Below are 17,843 nucleotides of genomic sequence, written 5' to 3' on the forward strand. Positions count from 1 at the left end.
AGAAGAAGATGTGTTTTAAAAAATGTTCAACTACCGTGGAATTTCCTGCTAGTAACTAATAATAATTACCCCAAACCTCTTGACTGGCGAAACGAAAGCAATTCACCCCCCGTATATTAACCCTAACCGTAGCCCTAACCCGTATATTAAATAAAAGACCCACTACAAAATTCTGTAAAGATTTCCGAGTTCTCGAGTTTAACAAGAAGGTAGGAGATTTCATTGGAAGAATAACATCCAAGATGAAAACATAGCTCGAATAATACAAATAATACAAAAAACAAAAAACAAAAAAAAACGATAAACTTACTTTATTTTATTTTGATGGTTAAAGATTATAAAATAAAAACATAAGAATAAAAATAATAATATAAGATTTAATGAATAATCACCATCACTCATGCCTGGGAAACATCGGAGTTGCCTGTTAGTTTATCTATATACACGATGAATGGCTAAAACAAACCCGATTATTTTTGTTTATTTATTTCTCATCTTCGCGTGCTCTAGCTGGTATCCGGTTATATGTGATAACATCGCGATCTTTGATAACAGCTAATACTCGAGAGGATAGACTTTCAGATAAAAAAGCATTGTTGAGCACAAAGCGGAAAACAACTACCACGACTAATTCAGCTCCACAGGTAAGACTGAAAACGTAGACTTCCGATTTTTAATGTTGATATATCTTTAAAATATGACAATACAAAACGCGAGGAATAAAACTATACATAAACGAACATTTAAAATCTAGAATTTCACAGCTATCACATTACGCTACTTTTTTTATCATTGATTCATTAGTTATGAAGGCTAAAACCCATTCGAGGATCGGGTGGGTTTTAAAATGCATATTTATCGGCTATTTTGTTTAGCGGTGGACTCTCTAGATACAAACATATAAACATAAAAATATAATTACTTGTTAAAAATATGTTAGATCATCCGTCCCAAGACAGGTAAAATTAATTTTCAGAATAGCACAGCATAGCTTTGCACCACCTAAATGCCCTTACGAAGATCAAAATGAAGATTTAATGATACTAACCTTATTCTGTAATCTGTTTTCTAATTTTGATCAAAATCAATTAATTTGTATGATAGAAAATGTGTAAAATTAAACCTAGATTTTAATGGGTTTAAGGAATGAAAATTTTAGGGCATCTTATTTAATTGGTGTTTAATGACCACAAACTAAATTCAATGCAAATATGACGTATTTGAATTTTTAAATGTGAGGTTGTCTCCATATTAATTCCTCTAGACCCTTTGAAACTGAAATTTGGAAAATATACACCAATAAAAGTTTTTAAGTAAGAATTCAACAAAAATTAGAGATAACGCATTTTTCACGAAAGGCTTCCACTTTTGTTCCTACACACTTCGAATAAAACTAAATTAAACTAAATATAAACCACGCATCTGTGTCGCAACCTTAATAATAGCCGATTAATTAGTTTAAAGAATGAATTATGCACATACAAATATATAAACCTATAAACAAACCTACTTTTATACGTATACTACTACCCGTGACCCGTTGGATCAGTATATGTTATAGCTAGCTATAGAATGGTAAGTACATTAATTATGCTAAAAATATGCGCGCTTGCGAGTGCAATAATGGCCACCACTTTTAATATCAGGAATTACATTGTTTAATATTCGGAAAACTACTTATTTGCAGGAAATTTAAACGTGATATTCGTTGCCAAAAATATGCAAAAAAAAATTAAAAAAAATCATCATTTTAAAAGAAAATTTTAATGTGGAAACCAAGTACAAATGTACGAAATTTCTATTTTTATATTTGCGTTACCCGGGTGTGGAGAAGTGTGTGTGTTGGTAGGGGTTAAAGTAACAGTAGGGAGTCCGAGTGGAGAGAAGTGTTAAAAAATGTGGTAGTAGCAGGGGGAATCAAAACAAGAGTAGGCAGACCGAGTGGAGAGAGGAGTAAAAAAGTGGTAGTACCAGGGGGTATCTCAGCGTTGCACCGGTGTGTGTAGGTGGTGTAGAAAGGAACTCCGGGTGGAGAGAAAAAATGGTAGTAGCTGGGGGGGGGGGTCAAAACAACAATTGGCAGCCCATGTGAAGAGAGAAATTAAAAAAAAATGATAGTAGCATGAGGAGAGAATCAAAACAACAGTAGGTTGCCAGGGTGAGAGGTGTTAAAAAAGTTGTAGTAGTCAGGCAGGTTCGAACCCCTGACGCAAAAGCGGAAAAGAAAGTAAAAGAAAATCTGATGTCTTACCAATGCTCCATGACACGACCGGAAATTTGGAACGTTGAAATTAACTGAAGTCAATCCAACCGATACGATGACTTACAAAAATGGCTCGCAAAAATATCGACCTCTTCTTGTACAAAACTGGTCAGTTTAGGATGAAGAAATTAATGTTTTTAGCCAATTTTTCGATGTTTGTCGTCCGAGACGTCGGGCTTCAAAATGATACCAAGCTTGTCAGGATACGTCGCCTCTGTAGAGAAATTTTGCGAGACATACATACATACATAATACATACATACATTTGAACAGACAGGTGAGATTTATATTATAGATATAGAAATATACAGTAGAAGAATATCCAACCAAGGGTAAAATTAATTTTTTCGAAGAGAAAAAGTTTTGTTCCACGTTTATGTACCTTTATGCAGATTAAAACAAAATATGTAATAATCTGATTCAACGCAAACTTTACATATTTGAATGTTCAAATCGAAAGTTGTGCTCATTATATGACCCAAAACACTTTGAAAATACCCCGAAAAAAACTGAATTTTGAGAAAATATTTATTAATTGATCTGTAACGTCTATTGTTGGTTGGTTGGTTGTTTTTGTTTTACGGCATATCAACCCTTTTCGGGTTATTTAATGCCGAATCCAAAGATTTTAAAGAAAAAAAATTTTTTTTAATAGAATATATTTGCTGTTTTCACGTCTGTTTCTATTTAACCCATAGTTGGGATCCTAACAGGTACTACCACTCCGGGTCAGAGTGGACCTGGGAGCAATGGTAATTAAAGGGTGGCTCCACACTCCCCAAAGCCCACAAGCTGGGGCCTCACCACTGGATATAGTCTAAGGTCATATCCAGGACCCCCATTGAGGGACTTTTACCTTCTGCAGGGGGGCAGTCGGCGTATTCTAATGCCCCACCGACAGGGCCACGTCTATTGTTAAAAGTCCATAACAATTGGTGGAATCTGAACTGTACAAAATTTTGTGTTCGGTTTTATTAAGATCATTTTACTAAGTATGGATGAATGAATCAACCGAGATATTTTGGTTCAGCTTTATTTGTTTATGTTCTTATTTCAACTAACATGTTGTTTTGCTTATCCACAATTCCATAAACTAACTCCTCTATCTGTTTCTCTTTCTGTCTATCTGTTTCTTACTATATATATATATATATATATATATATATATATATATATATATATATATATATATATATATATATGTGTGTGTTTTGAGAAAAATAGAAAAACTGAATGAAATTATTAAAATAATCAACGTTTCGTCCTTATTTCAGAGGACATCTTCAGGATATTGAAGTAAAAATGCATTTTTACTTCAATATCCTGAAGATGTCCTCTGAAATAAGGACGAAACGTTGATTATTTTAATAATTTCATTCGGTTTTTCTATTTTTCTCAAAACATAACGTCAACCACCGCTGGTATTTTTACATTTCTTATATATATATATATATATATATATATATATATATATATATATATATATATATATATATATATATATATACACTAGTCTGGGTGCCTTGCGTTGCCCAGGTGTTTGGAGGTGTGTTTTAAGCAAAAAAAAAAAAAAAAATGGTAGTAGGCAGGCTTGAATCCGTACTTCGAAGGAGGAAAAGAACGTGAAAAAAGTGACATCTTTGCTGTTGCGTCCATCGCAAAACCGGAAGTGATGAACGTCAAAATTAAGGCTAGTCAATCGAAAAGAGTGGATATCTTTCGAAAATATCGGTGAAAAAAGCGAGCCCTCCTCGTAGAAAACTACCTCGTTTAGGGTGACAGAATTAATGTTTTAGGCTAATTCTTCGATATATGTCGTCCGAAAGTTCGATGTTGAAAACGATACCGGTTTCGTCACGTCATGGCGCGGTTGTCAAAAATTTTAGGCATACATACATGCATACATACATACATACATACATACATACATACATACATACATGCATTTAAACAGACAGGTGAGATTTGTATTATAGATGTACGCGGCGCGTGCAATAAGTAATGCCCCTGACCCACTTTCCATAGCAGTAGAGCAACGAAACTTGGCACAGTTATTAATCTTTCTCTACATAGGAGCCATCCAGAGTTATGCATTTCTCCCATCGTGTGATGCAGCTCTGGAGACCGTTTTTGTAGAACACCCCAGGTTGGTTCTCCAACCACGACGTGGCTTCAGAGATCAAGGCTGCATCGCTTTCCTTTCAAAAACAACTTCATGGCTGGGAAGAGGTGAAAGTCAGAGGGTACATGGTCAGGAAAGTAGAGAGGATAGCGGGTAAAATTTCATAACCACACGCCCGTGCTTCTGATCTGGCGATATGCGACTTGTGGACCGGAGCGTTGTTCTGCAGGAGGAGGGTACCTTTGCTGATCTTGCCCCGCCTCTTGATTTTGATAGCTTCCCTTAATTTCCTCAAAAGTGAAGCATAATAGGCTTCTGTAATTGTGGTACCCTTTGCCAGAAAATCTGTCATTACTCCTCCGTCCTGGTCCCAGAAGACTGTGAGCATTACCTTGCCAGCGGAGGGCTGCACTCTTGCCTTCTTTGAAGGTGGTGAGTCCAATTGCTTCCACTGCATTGACTGGGCTTTGGTCTCTGGATCATAGTGATGGACACAAGTTTCATCCTGTGTAATCAGTCTTTTGAAAAACTTTGACTCATCTTCTTGGCACATCTCCAAATTCATCCTCGGGCACTCGACGCGTTGTCGCTTCTGGAATCGTATGCCAAACCTGGGAATCCATCTGGCAAACACCTTATGCATATGCAAATGGTCATTAATGATATTTTTCACAGACTCTGTACTAATCTTGATATCTTGGGCTATTTGGCGAATAGTAATGCGCCGATCTTCTAAAATGGCAGCCTCAACTTGACGGACAGATGCCTCATCAATCGCAGAAGGGGGACGACCAGGTCTGGAAGCTGTTTCCACAGACTTCCGGTCATGTTTGAATTCACGATGCCAGTGTTTTACAAGGTCATATGATGGGGCATTATCATCATTTCATCAAAAGTCTCCTGTGGTGTGTGTCCATTCAAATACAAAAACCGGATCACTGCTCGGCATTCAATAGGCTCCACTTCACACCTTATTCAGTTCAAACACATGTAAAACAGAAACCACAATTAGTCCAGAGCTGCAATTTATGCACATAACTCGTAGAGATATAAATCATTGCGCATGCAAAATTTCAGCTAGATCAGACAACTGGAAGTGGGTCAGAGGCATTACTTATTGCACGCCCCTCGTATATATATTTATTTATATAATCTTTCGATATTAAGATTAGGGCAATATCAAGTTCGCTTATAGCTTGGTTCGTCCTTGTTTGATACTGTTATGTGACGCAGGGGGTTTGCTGTGTGATCAATAATTTGAATTAGGAAGTGCCACAATCGAAACTCTTAGATAAGGGAAGAACGTCACGTAAATAATAAATCTACAATGTAAAGTAATTAAATAAATAAGACATTAATTAAAATAATTTTTTTTATGTATATGAAACCTCATTTCTATTTACCTCCCGTAAAACAAGTCGGACACAACATTAACGATATACTACATTAAACAGCTGGCTCGGCATTTTAGCTCCGCTATAGAAACACTATGTCGTCGTATGAAAATTCAAGCATTTTTTATTCTTACTATTTAGACGTGATACATATTTTAGGTCTCTCCGAAGAAAAATACTTTCTGACCATGGGTAGTTTTGGGGATATTTGTTTCTATATTTTAGCAGGAAATCACGAGTTATCAAGGACTGAATGTCACTCGAGGATACGGGTTAACGAGTGTACGGTAGTCATCGAGACAACAGCGTAGTAATCATTAGTGGTGACATTTGGGTATGACGTGATTATTTAAGGGGACACCCTAACAGGAACTTATTCACATTGGATTTGATAATAAGTATATTAAAGTCAGCCTAAAAGCAGATCAACGGAACGGAGGTTTACAGGCAGGCAGTTTTAAGGAAGAAGTTTCGTTCATGGAATCTGCGCTTAGATTTAGGCACAGATAGAGAGTAAGGAAAATTTTTGTTAGTGGTTGTAGCTAGATGAGTATTTTTTGCGAAGGTTAGGTAAGGGGAAGCAAATTGAAGCCCAGGCGAGCACTTGACATGATAGTAACGATAGAGTAGAGACAGGCTCGCAACGTATCTTATTTGGGAAAGACGAGCAGGGAAGAGAAAAGGGCATCACTTACTAGGTTTCGAAGACGATTTAGAACTCTGTTAAGGCAGGATAGGAGCTCCGAACGGCTCCTGCTCAGATGTGGCAACATTACTACATGCTAGGACGTACGTGGTTCTTATACAGGTAGAGAGTTCCTGATGGAAAGAAAGAACCTTCGTTTCAGATTCTTTACAATTAACCAGCTACCCTTTTTCACATTACACACGTGGTCAAGGTTAGATTAGAGAGAATCAGAGAGATCTTGGTCTTTTCTGGCTTTTCTGAGTTGCTATAGATGGTAATATGGTCTGCATAAATGTATACGAATAATATAAGAATGTGGTTTGGGAGATCTTCGATGAATACCAGGAAAAGATTTGAACCCAGCAAAGGATCCTGAGTGACGCCAGCGTTGATATTATGAGCTTTTGATTTCTGCCCATCAACCACTACTTTATAATCATATCAGCGAGAAAGGATTTAATAACTGAGAGGACATATCCACGTATTTGCTAGCCGGAAATCTTGTGAAGTAGACTTTTATGTTATACCTTGTCAAAAGCTTTTACTATATCTCAGCCCCGTCAAGAGATTCACTAATCCTATGTGATATTACAGTTAGTACATCAGCTGTAGATTTAGAAGCACGAAATATTTTTCTTACAAACAATCTTTAGACACTGTGGTTTATAGCAGTTATATATTTTCTAATTTGAACATTGGATCAGGAAATAATAAAAAGAGGCCATCAGACCCGATTGACATATGGCGTTATTAACAACTTTCCCTTCAAGACTTTTCAAAGAAATTGAGGTGTAAGTTAACCTTAGTTTGTTGGGATTCACACAAAATTTTATGCCTTTAGATGTTTTCTGCATTTTCTCTTGCTGTCACTTTTATATTCAAGATATGAACACATCAGACGTGATCAAATATTTCATCCGTCGATATGTCACTCATCCGAACAGCAGCTTAAATATTCCTTAACTTTACTAACCGAAGTCAGATTTTTAACTACTCGCAAGACATTCGATTTCCAGAGCAACCATATTCCAGCAAAACGCCATTCAATATTTTGCATGGTACCCAAACGGTTTTTTTTTTATCTTCACACATATTTTATTCCGAAATACTTTATTTTCCTTTGCTTTCATATATATTTTATTTTAACGAATTTATTTATTTTCAACATTGATATTTATTGATCTCCGATATTAATAAAAAGAATATTTTGTTGCTGTAAGTTATTCTGTTATTCCGTTCGTCTTTTCTTGAAATTGTTTTATTAGCTTTTCACGAACTTTTGCACGAAATTATATGAACACAAAAAAGATCGAACCAGACTTTTCGGAAATAAACTGATTTGTTTCCCCTGGAAAAATCCCGCAAATGGTTAAACATAGAATTTTTTTAAATCTAAAATTTCCTTTATTATTTTTGGCTGAAAATTTGACAAAAAGTTTAAATTAATGTTTATTTAAAAATATTCAAATCGATCAAGACAAGGCACTAGACTTAAGTCGCTAAAATATACTAATAAAGAGTGGAACGGTACAAATTTTGCCCATAAAGAAAACAAAACTACAGCTTCATTTTAAAACTTTTATTGATAAAAATTCAATTCCGATAACTTAATTATGTAGTAGAGCTGACATATTCCAAATATAATTGCCTTCAGCCTCAATCACCGCTTCGATATGAGTCCGGAACTGGAAGCGATCAGGCTGGTTTTGGTGTTGTGGGGGGTCATGTTGGTGATGTTCTCGACATATGACCAAACGAAGTAGTTCAGCGGGTTCAGGTCGGGGGAGGAAGGGAGCCAGTGAGAGAAAGGTAAAAAGTCGTAGCACTCCTTCTGAAGCCAAGCCTAGGTATCTTTGGAATTGTAGGCTGGCACCGAGTCCTGATTCCACACCCAGAGTCTACCGGCGGGCACTTGATTGCACCAGGGAATCACCACACCCTTCAGCACATCCAGGTACACTTTGATGTTGACTTTCAAGCCGACTTCGAAAATGTGAGGTGAGGTGGCATGATGTGGCCCTCACTTGAAACCTCACCAAAAGCTAAAATTGTGGCCGGAAACTTTGTTTTCATTATCCAGGTCACGACCCTGTTATTCGTGACAATCCAGTGATGTATTCTGAAGGTACTTACAATAGTCCTGTTGTCATAACTTGGATCGATAGAGAGCATGAGTCGTACAGCGGCGCATCTCCGATCTCATTCATTGAACATTGTGTCACTCTCAGACATGGCGGAAGGCTACTATCGGTCTTAGAATTTATACACAACTTGCCAACTTGCAGATGGTCTGCAACCCCCCCCAAAAAAAACAACAAAAACGAAAAGGTTTTCATCAAAAGAAAATGGAATCATGTCGTTTTTCTAGGGCGACAATATTATCGTTCCACTCTATATAATGTACAAAAAAAAAATAGCCAACGATAAGAATTAGATGGACAGGTTTCAACGGAGGGAACACTTCTTCCCCTTTTTCAGAAACATCGCTCCTGAAATGTAAGAAGCAAATAATTAAATAAAAGAATGGAGAGTTATTGAGTTGTTGAAAATAAAACAAGCGTCCATTTTCTACTTTGCTAAAATATTTATATGAAACATGAGGCATCTCAGGTTTTACTTGTTTTATTCTTCGTCTAACTTAGGCATACCATTTTCGTTCGTCAGTCAAGCCTGAATATTTATACAACTGTACGCTTAAGTTTGAAATAGCATTATTTCAGTTAGTCGCGCTTGAATATTAATAGAATTTTACGGTCACACTTCAGCTTGAAATAGCATTCTGATCAGTCAGTAATGCTTAGCTATTAATAAAACTGGCTTGTCATGCTTAAGTTTGAAATAACAGTCACAGTCAAAAAAGTGGTAGTAGGAAGGCAGGCTCGAACCTGTACCGCGAAGGAGGAAAAGAACGCGAAAAAAAAAATCAACAACAAAAAAACAAAACAAAACAAAAAACAAAAAACAACAACAACAACAACAACAAACAACAAAAAAAATAAAAACAACGAACGGGATGGAAAAATATAAAAGAAAAGAATAAACGGACGAAAAAATGGCATAAATAAACTTGTTTAAATATTTAAACTTTAAAAATAGAAAAAAACAAAAACAAAAACAATGTGTACCGTAAGATAACAACGCCATCGCTGAAAACACTGGTCTACAGTCGCATCAGCGAAGTAACGTAGTTTTTTTCTATTTAAACTCATTCAAGAAAGAACGTTTTTTTTCGCGTATGCGTGTTTAACTAAATTGTCATGAAGGAACAATTTTTTGCTACCCTCCCTCATTGCGAACGTGTATTTCTATATCAAATAATTGACCGTTTTTTCTAATTGTCATGTATTATTCGAGCCATACATCGCCCTTTAAGACAGTACTGGTTTCGACCCGGTCCGATGCCTCTGAGAAATGTTAATAAATAAATACATACATGATGAGTGCAACGTCTTGTCAGACGAGTGCCACTCCCTCAGACACTTCAAGTCCATGAGCCCTAACATGACTTTTTTTTTGTGGTACTGGCGAATTCACACACTCAAGCAGACATGACACTGAAGGCGGTCATTGCTATATATACATATATATATACGTACACGCATACATGTACACGCATACACACACATATATCCATAAACATACACACATATATATATATATACATACACAATACATAATACATATACATACACACATGCATACATACACAAATACACACGCATATATACACACATATACAAATACAAACACACATATACATACATATACACATACAAATACGTACACATATATGCCCATATACATACACATATATAAAACTACATATATACATATGCATACATATCTATGCATTTATACACAAACATACACATATGCATAGATACACATACATACATACACATACAAACATATATATATACATACAAACAGACACATACATATATACATATATACATACACATACACATAGATATATATACATATACATACACATGGACATATATAAACATACGTACACATATACGTACATACACACACGGATACATATAATGATGGCAGATCAATTATTACATGGTTCTAGCATTTTAAGCCTCACAACTTTTCTATTGCTATAGAACTATTTTTTATAGACAAATGCCTGAGGGGCTATCTATACAAAGATGATGTTACAGAGATTTAGCTTTGTACGACAGCTAAATCTCTCTGTCGGTTCAAAATGTTGAGATCCAGCAACAAGCAAGAGCAAGATAGCCAGCAACAAGTTAAACTGCAGACCAGCTTAATGCGGGTACTGGTCTCCCGCTTTATGGTTTTTTAAATCAGAGATTTGCTTATCCTAGAGGGGTTGTCTTCACCACGGATTACGGGAGCCATCTCCACCCCACATACACATGGTAATAAACACATGCATGCACACATACATGCATACACACAGAATGCGTGCAAACATACATATGCATGTACACACACATGCAAACATACACACATAGAGGCACACAGTATAAACATGTACTTACATATGAATACACACACGTACATATACACATACATGTAAAATGCACACGAAGGAGCGTTCGAAAAGTCATATATCCTCAATGATCAGGACGAAGGTGATGGGTACAAATCAATGAGTTAAAAAATCATAAACTAAATATACAGAGAATCAGACAAAAAATCCATTCAATAGAACAGCGTTTCAAACGGCTGGTGTTTCTTTTTTTTGTCTGTTTTTCTTTTTTCCTTTTTCTTCTTTCTCCTTCTTCTTTTCTCCCTGTTTCTCTTTTTTTAAATAAAATGTTTTTACACAAAAACTTACGTCCCGAAGGCAAACAATGATGACGAACTTCACACATTATTTACAACTAAATATACATAGAATCAGACGAAAAATTCAAATGAACAGAACCGCTTTTCAAACGGCTGGAGTTTTTTTTGTTTTTAAATAAAATGTTTTTACACAAAAAACTCACGTCCCGAAAGCAGACAATGATGACGAAATTCACACATTATTTACATACATACATACATCTAAACAGACAGGTGCGCGGGTGTTTGGAAGTGTGTGTTGAGAAAAAAGGCAGGCAGGCTCGAACTCGAAGGGGGAAAAGAACGTTAAAAAACCCAAAACGTGACGTCTTTGCCGTTGCGTCCATCGCCAAACCGGAAGTGGCGAATGTCTAAATAAAATCTAGTCAATCAAAAAGAGAGGATGATTTTCGAAAATAAAAGCGATCCCTCCTTGTAGAAAAGTACCCAGTTGAGGGTGAAGGAATTAATGTTTTGGGCCAATTTTTCGAAATTTGTCGTCCGAAGGTTTGGCTTCAAAACGATACTAATCTCGTGAAAATGCGTCACCTCTGTCGAAAGTTTTACGCAGACATACATACATACATACATACAATTAAACAGACAGATCATATTTATATCATATACTAGACTTGCGCAGGTTTTTAGAGGTGTGTGTTGTGCAAATAAATAAATAAAAATAAAAAGTGGCAGTAGACAGGCAGGCTCGAACCCGTGACGTGAAGCCGGAAAAGAAAGTGAAAGAAACCTTACGTCTTACCCGTACTCCATTATACGACCAGAAGTTCGGATGATGAAATTAATAAAATCATTCTAACCAATATGATTACTTGCAAAAATGGCGACGCAAAAAAAAAAAAAAAATAAATAAAACCCTACTTATAGAAAACTGCCCAGTTGAGGGTGAAGGAATTAATGTTTTTAGGCAATTTTCGATATTTGTTGTCTGAAGGGTCGATTTTCAAAACGATACCGATCTTGTGAAAATCCGGCGCCTCTGTCGAAAGTTTAAGGCATACATACATACATACATACATACATTTAAACAGACAGGTGAGATTTATATAGTAGATCACCTGTCACGCTTAAGTTTTAAATAGCATTCTTGTCGATCATTTATGATTGAATGTTATAGACCTGACCTAAGACGCTTAAGTTTGAAATAGCATTTTTGTTGATCAGTCACGATTAAATATTAATACACCTGATTAGTCACTTGGTGGAAGCAATATTATATAAAAAAAACATTCCCTTTGGTCAGTCACGCTTGAATATTAATAAAGCGTACCAGTCATGCTTAAGTTTGAAATAGCATTATCGTTTGTCTGTAACGCTTCGTTTTTAAATAGTATTCTTGTCTATCAGCCACGCTTGAATAATAATAGAATTATCTGTCTCGTTTAACTTTAAATAGCATTTTTTATTGCTGTATGAGTAGATTGAACGGACGTAGGTTAAATATATTCGCTCTTTTATGTCACGACGATTTGTTTCTTATATTCTTCTTATTGTTAACATTCTCATATCCTCTGCTAAATACTACCTCCCTCAAACAACGAAACATCCTTTTTCTTTTTATGTACATTTTCCCATCGTGTGATGTCCTATAAAAAACCCAGACGCAAAAATAAACATTCTAAAATTTTCCGACATATTCAGCGCGGTACTCTTCAGGAAGGATTTGAAAAGAAATGGCGTTTTCTTTCCTGAATTCGCATTATTGCTTGCACCAAGTGACATAGTATTTTTCTTCCCCGCCAAAAGACATCCGGCGAAGCAGACAAAAGCCGAAACAGCAGACGAAGCTAGAAACGGATGCAACGCCATTGTTCGTTCGTTCCGATCCGTAATCAGTCGGCGGCAAAAAGATTTCAAATAATTACTTTTGAAAAGGGAAGAATGGAAAATTACCAGCCATCTTAGATGAACATTTCAGATATCGTTAGAGAACGTTCGGCCCATTCCAGTCTGTGGGATTTTCGTGATTCAATTCTGCAAATTGATTTGATGACATTTGAGTGAACAAATCGATTTAATTGCCTCCAATAACTAAAATTTCCTTGCAAAAAAGAAAACGGAATAGGTAGAAGGAGGAAAATTTCTCGGATTTCGATATTTTCGAGAAGTTTTAAGTAATTTTTCCAATTACACGAATTATCATATACGTCTGTTTTCTTGCCTACCTTTTACTTTGTCATATATATATATATATATATATATATATATATATATATATATATATATATATATATATTGTTTTTAAAATATAATTATCCGCTGACACGTGTTTCGTCGTCTACGACTTATCAGAGTGGCTTAATCTGGTTAAAGGGAAATTTATTCCCAACACGCATTTAAGTAAAATAAATGCACTTTCGTATATAATTGAATTCATTCAAAATGTATCGCAAAAACAAAAACAAATAACATCTCCCTCTCTCTCTCTCTCTCTCTCTATATATATATATATATATATATATATATATATAACTACTTCATTTATTCGCATAAATTTAATATACGAAAGTATAGATTTATGCGTAAACTTTAAGTATTTACTTCAAAAGTGCTCAATACGTAGGTAGAGCTAGTTAGTAATTTATAAAATATATATGGCGATTAAGCTACACTGAATATTCTGCGTTTCATCCAACTATAGGATTCGTCAGGCTTATATGACGATATATATGAATATATATATATATTTTATTTCATGGAGTTCACCACTTATCAAGGCCCAATGACCACTCTGGGATAAGGGTTATTGTGTGTACAGTAATCAAAGGGATAGTGTAGCAATAGTATTGGAGAATTGGTAAGGTGTCATTACTTAGGGGAGCGGTTCATTAGGAATTTGTTTGTGTTGGACTTGAAGATATCCAGGTTGAAGTCGTGGGGGGGGGGAAACAGGCAAACGGAACAGAGTTCTACAGGCGTGCAGTTCTAAGAAAGAAGCTTTGTTCATGGAATCTGCGTTTTGATTTAGGCACATATAGAGAGTGGGGAAAATTATTGACGGTGGTTTCAGCTAGTCGGGTGTTTTTTGAAAAAGATTGGCGGGGGGGACCAGAGAATGGAGCTCAGACGAGCACCTTCCATGGAAATAACGATAGAACAACGTCAGGTTCGCTACGTCACTTCTGTAGGAAAGAGAGTGCAGGGTAGAGAAAAGGACATCCCCACCAAGCCACGAAGTCTATTTTGTACTCTTTCAAGGCAGGATAGGCTGTTTTTAGCAGATGTGGCAGCAGTACTCCATCTTTGGACGTACTTGGCTCTTATATAGATAGGGAATTGCATCATTAGTGAGATATCATCTGGAGCGGTAGAAGGATCCCACCATTTTCCCAGCGACCTTGGCCACAGACTTGATGTATGTGTTCCATTTAAGATCAGGAGTAAAGGTCAAACCCAGGAGCTTATCAAAACCTGGGGTCTCCCCTAGACGAGAGCTATCCATTTCAATTGATGCCAAATGGGGATCAGAGCGTTTATGATGTAGATATAGGAGCTTGGTCTTAGATGCATTAAAGGTAACCAGCCACCTCTTTCCCCACTGTACTACGCGCTCAAGATCAGAGGAGAGAGAATCAGAGGGAACATCATCATTTACGGCCTTTGATGTGTTGCCATATATGGTCGTGTCATCAGCATAGATGTCAACGAAAGATTTTAGTATGTGTTTAGGGAGATCATTGATGTAGATCAGGAAGAGAGTTGGGCCCAGTATGGACCCCTGAGGGACTCCAGCATTAATACTGTGGGCCTCTGATTTCTGCCCATCAACTACTACTCTTATGAGCCTATCTGATAGAAATGATTTAATAATCGAGAAAACATTTCCAATTATACCGTAGCTGGAAATCTTGTGTAGTAGGCCTTTATGCCAAACCTTATCGAAGGCCTTTGATATGTCGAGAGCAATTGCCCTACAAAATGAAGCCTTTGTCGAGAGATTCGCTAATCCTATGAGATATAACCGTTAGCACATCTGCCGTAGATTTAGCAGAACGGAAACCATATTGTGTGTCGCTAAGAAGGTTATTTCTGCTGAGGTGGTTGACTACTTCTCTATTTATTGTGGATTCCAACAACTTACTCATGGCACACAGGAGACTTATTGGTTCTGGTTGTAATTTTTTTAACACTATAATTGCAATACCGTCGGGACCAGTTGCTTTACTGGAGTCAAGGTTCTTGATTAGCTAGGCGACCTCACGCACAGATATTTGTATGTTGCATAGCGGGTTGTCTGTTATAAGAGGGAATATGGGGAGTTGATGGCCTTCGTCACACAGGGTAGAATTTGCCGCAAAGTTTTTGGCAAATAGTTTGGCCTTGTCGGATGCTGTCGAGATGACCTCTGATCCATTGATAATGGTTGGGATAGAACGCACGTTTCTGTTCAGGATCCTATTTGCTATTTGCCAGAACTAGTGGGAACCAAGCCGCTGCTCAGCTACTTTGGATTTAACGGATTGAGCATACAGTTCTCTTGCATTTTTTATTACTCTTTTACAGTGGTTACTGGCGGTCCTGAAAACAGCTTTAGTTTCAGTGCATCTACTACGTTGGTAGCTACGGAAAAAGTGATTTCTGTGTGCTATGGCAGCAGCACTTTCAGGCTGGCTGTTAGGTTTTTGTTGGAATTTTTTGGATGATATGAATTGGTCTATGCCTACAAGTAACCATTCGGTCAGGTCTGATACTATAGAGGACACATCCTTTTTAAACATGGAATGGAGAGGTAGATAAGATATGAATGAATATATATATAAACAGAAAAATGCATAATATTTATTTTGAAGATGATCAAATACAAATAAAATACAAAATAAAATTTTACTCTCTTGATGTCATGATTGAAAACTCCTCCAAATAAACACACTGTTTTCAGTCATGATTTAGTAGTCAACAAATTTCTTCGATTACTTCAATCAAAGTTAAGAAGTCTTAAAATTGAATCGGTTATCGACTATCGTGTGTGCGTGTGTAGAAGTTTGTATATATATATATATTTGTCATTTATTTGTTATAGGTTCCGTAATTGCATTTGGGCTTCATAAATTAAAGGATTAATGTGCATAAAAGGCGAAATATAATTGAAATAAACACACACACACACACACACACACACATATATATATATATATATATATATATATATATATATATATATATAATTTGAGGTTTCTATTTTTCAAAAGTAAAGTAACCAATGAAATATAACGAAGTTAATACAAGAATCCTCAATACGGAAGTAAAGCAAATTACATTTTCAATTTGTCTTTACACAAGCAGTAATTTGTTGTTACACAGTCATGAGCATGTTTCGGTTTTCGAATATTTGGTAACTAGATACCCCTCTCCCCCTCTCTCTCTCTCTCTTTCTCTCTCTCTCTCTCTATATATATATATATATATACACTCCCATGAATTTGTTTTTTTTGTACTGATATTCCTATTAAAAACGTTTTTTTCTATTTATTTTTAAAGAAAAAAAAACATCCTTATTATATATGGATCATAGAATTGCATTCATCTGCAAAAGATCTAACTGATTTGCATATTCTTTTAAACATTCATTTTAATTAATTCCCTATTTGTTTTTACGTTTTTTAAGGGACGATCATCTTTAGTTAACTATTACGTATACTTATATTCATGCATATATTCTACATGATTTATACTTGCATAATAAGCTTATAGTAAATACAAACCTATTTCTATATATATTTATGTATGCGTATATATATTTGTTTAAAAAGTTTGTTCTCTGTCAGTTTTTGGTTTACAGACATTAAACTTTATCCATAAGGTATTCGAGCCCATGCGAAACTTTATATTTGGGTTTTAACCGGGGGGGGGGGATCGGTGAAAAAGTGTGAAAATTAAAAACAAAAATGGAATTTGTCAGGTAAAGGTCGAACGGTGGCATTACGAATATGCATGCGTAACGTAATAGCTATTGGGTCATGTTTTAATTTTTTGCCTCGCGGCAATCATGTCTTCATAGCTCAGGCATTAGCGTCAAAAGAGAAAGTAAATCGTAAGCATAACGTTTTGGTTTCGATTCTCGGTGGTGGCGCACGAGTCATTTTTTAAAAATCTTTTAAAGTCATTACTATATATTGGGTCCTGTATAATATAATAATAAATATGAAATCTACATTAATCAAAATACTATATTGAAGGGTATTTTACAACCGGCCAATGCCGGACGGCCTGTTAGTATATATATAGCGGACGGGTGTTTATTTAAAATAGACGTTCGGACAGGTTAATTTCGGCCACCGATTCCGTAGTCAGGGGGTAGGACTGCCGACTGTCATCACGACGGTTCTAGGTTCGATCCTCGGCTTGGGAGAGGTGTTAGTCTAGTGGCACTGATGAGTTGTGAAACAACGAAACAGGTCTGTATGTCGATGACTAAAATATATTTTATATATATATATATATATACTAACAGGCCTGTTAGTATATATATATATATATATATATATATATATATATATATATATATACTAACAGGCCGTCCGACATTGGCCGGTTGTAAAATACCCTTCATAT

At 36.0% G+C, this 17,843-nt stretch overlaps 1 protein-coding gene across 1 annotated transcript in view; it reads left to right on the forward strand.

The window, feature by feature from the left end:
• The first annotated feature begins 553 nt into the window (after positions 1-553).
• LOC145246762 (sucrase-isomaltase, intestinal-like) overlaps positions 554-17,843 on the forward strand; it is a 1,547,717-nt gene continuing 1,530,427 nt past the window's right edge. The window contains exon 1 of the mRNA XM_080108534.1: positions 554-644. The gene's annotated coding sequence lies outside the window, so the exon portion shown is untranslated. The remainder of the gene's footprint in view (positions 645-17,843) is intronic.

The sequence above is a fragment of the Euprymna scolopes genome, chromosome 24 (assembly GCF_053919585.1).
Source record: "Euprymna scolopes isolate OS-2025 chromosome 24, ASM5391958v1, whole genome shotgun sequence".
Classification (NCBI taxonomy): Eukaryota; Metazoa; Mollusca; class Cephalopoda; order Sepiida; family Sepiolidae; genus Euprymna; species Euprymna scolopes.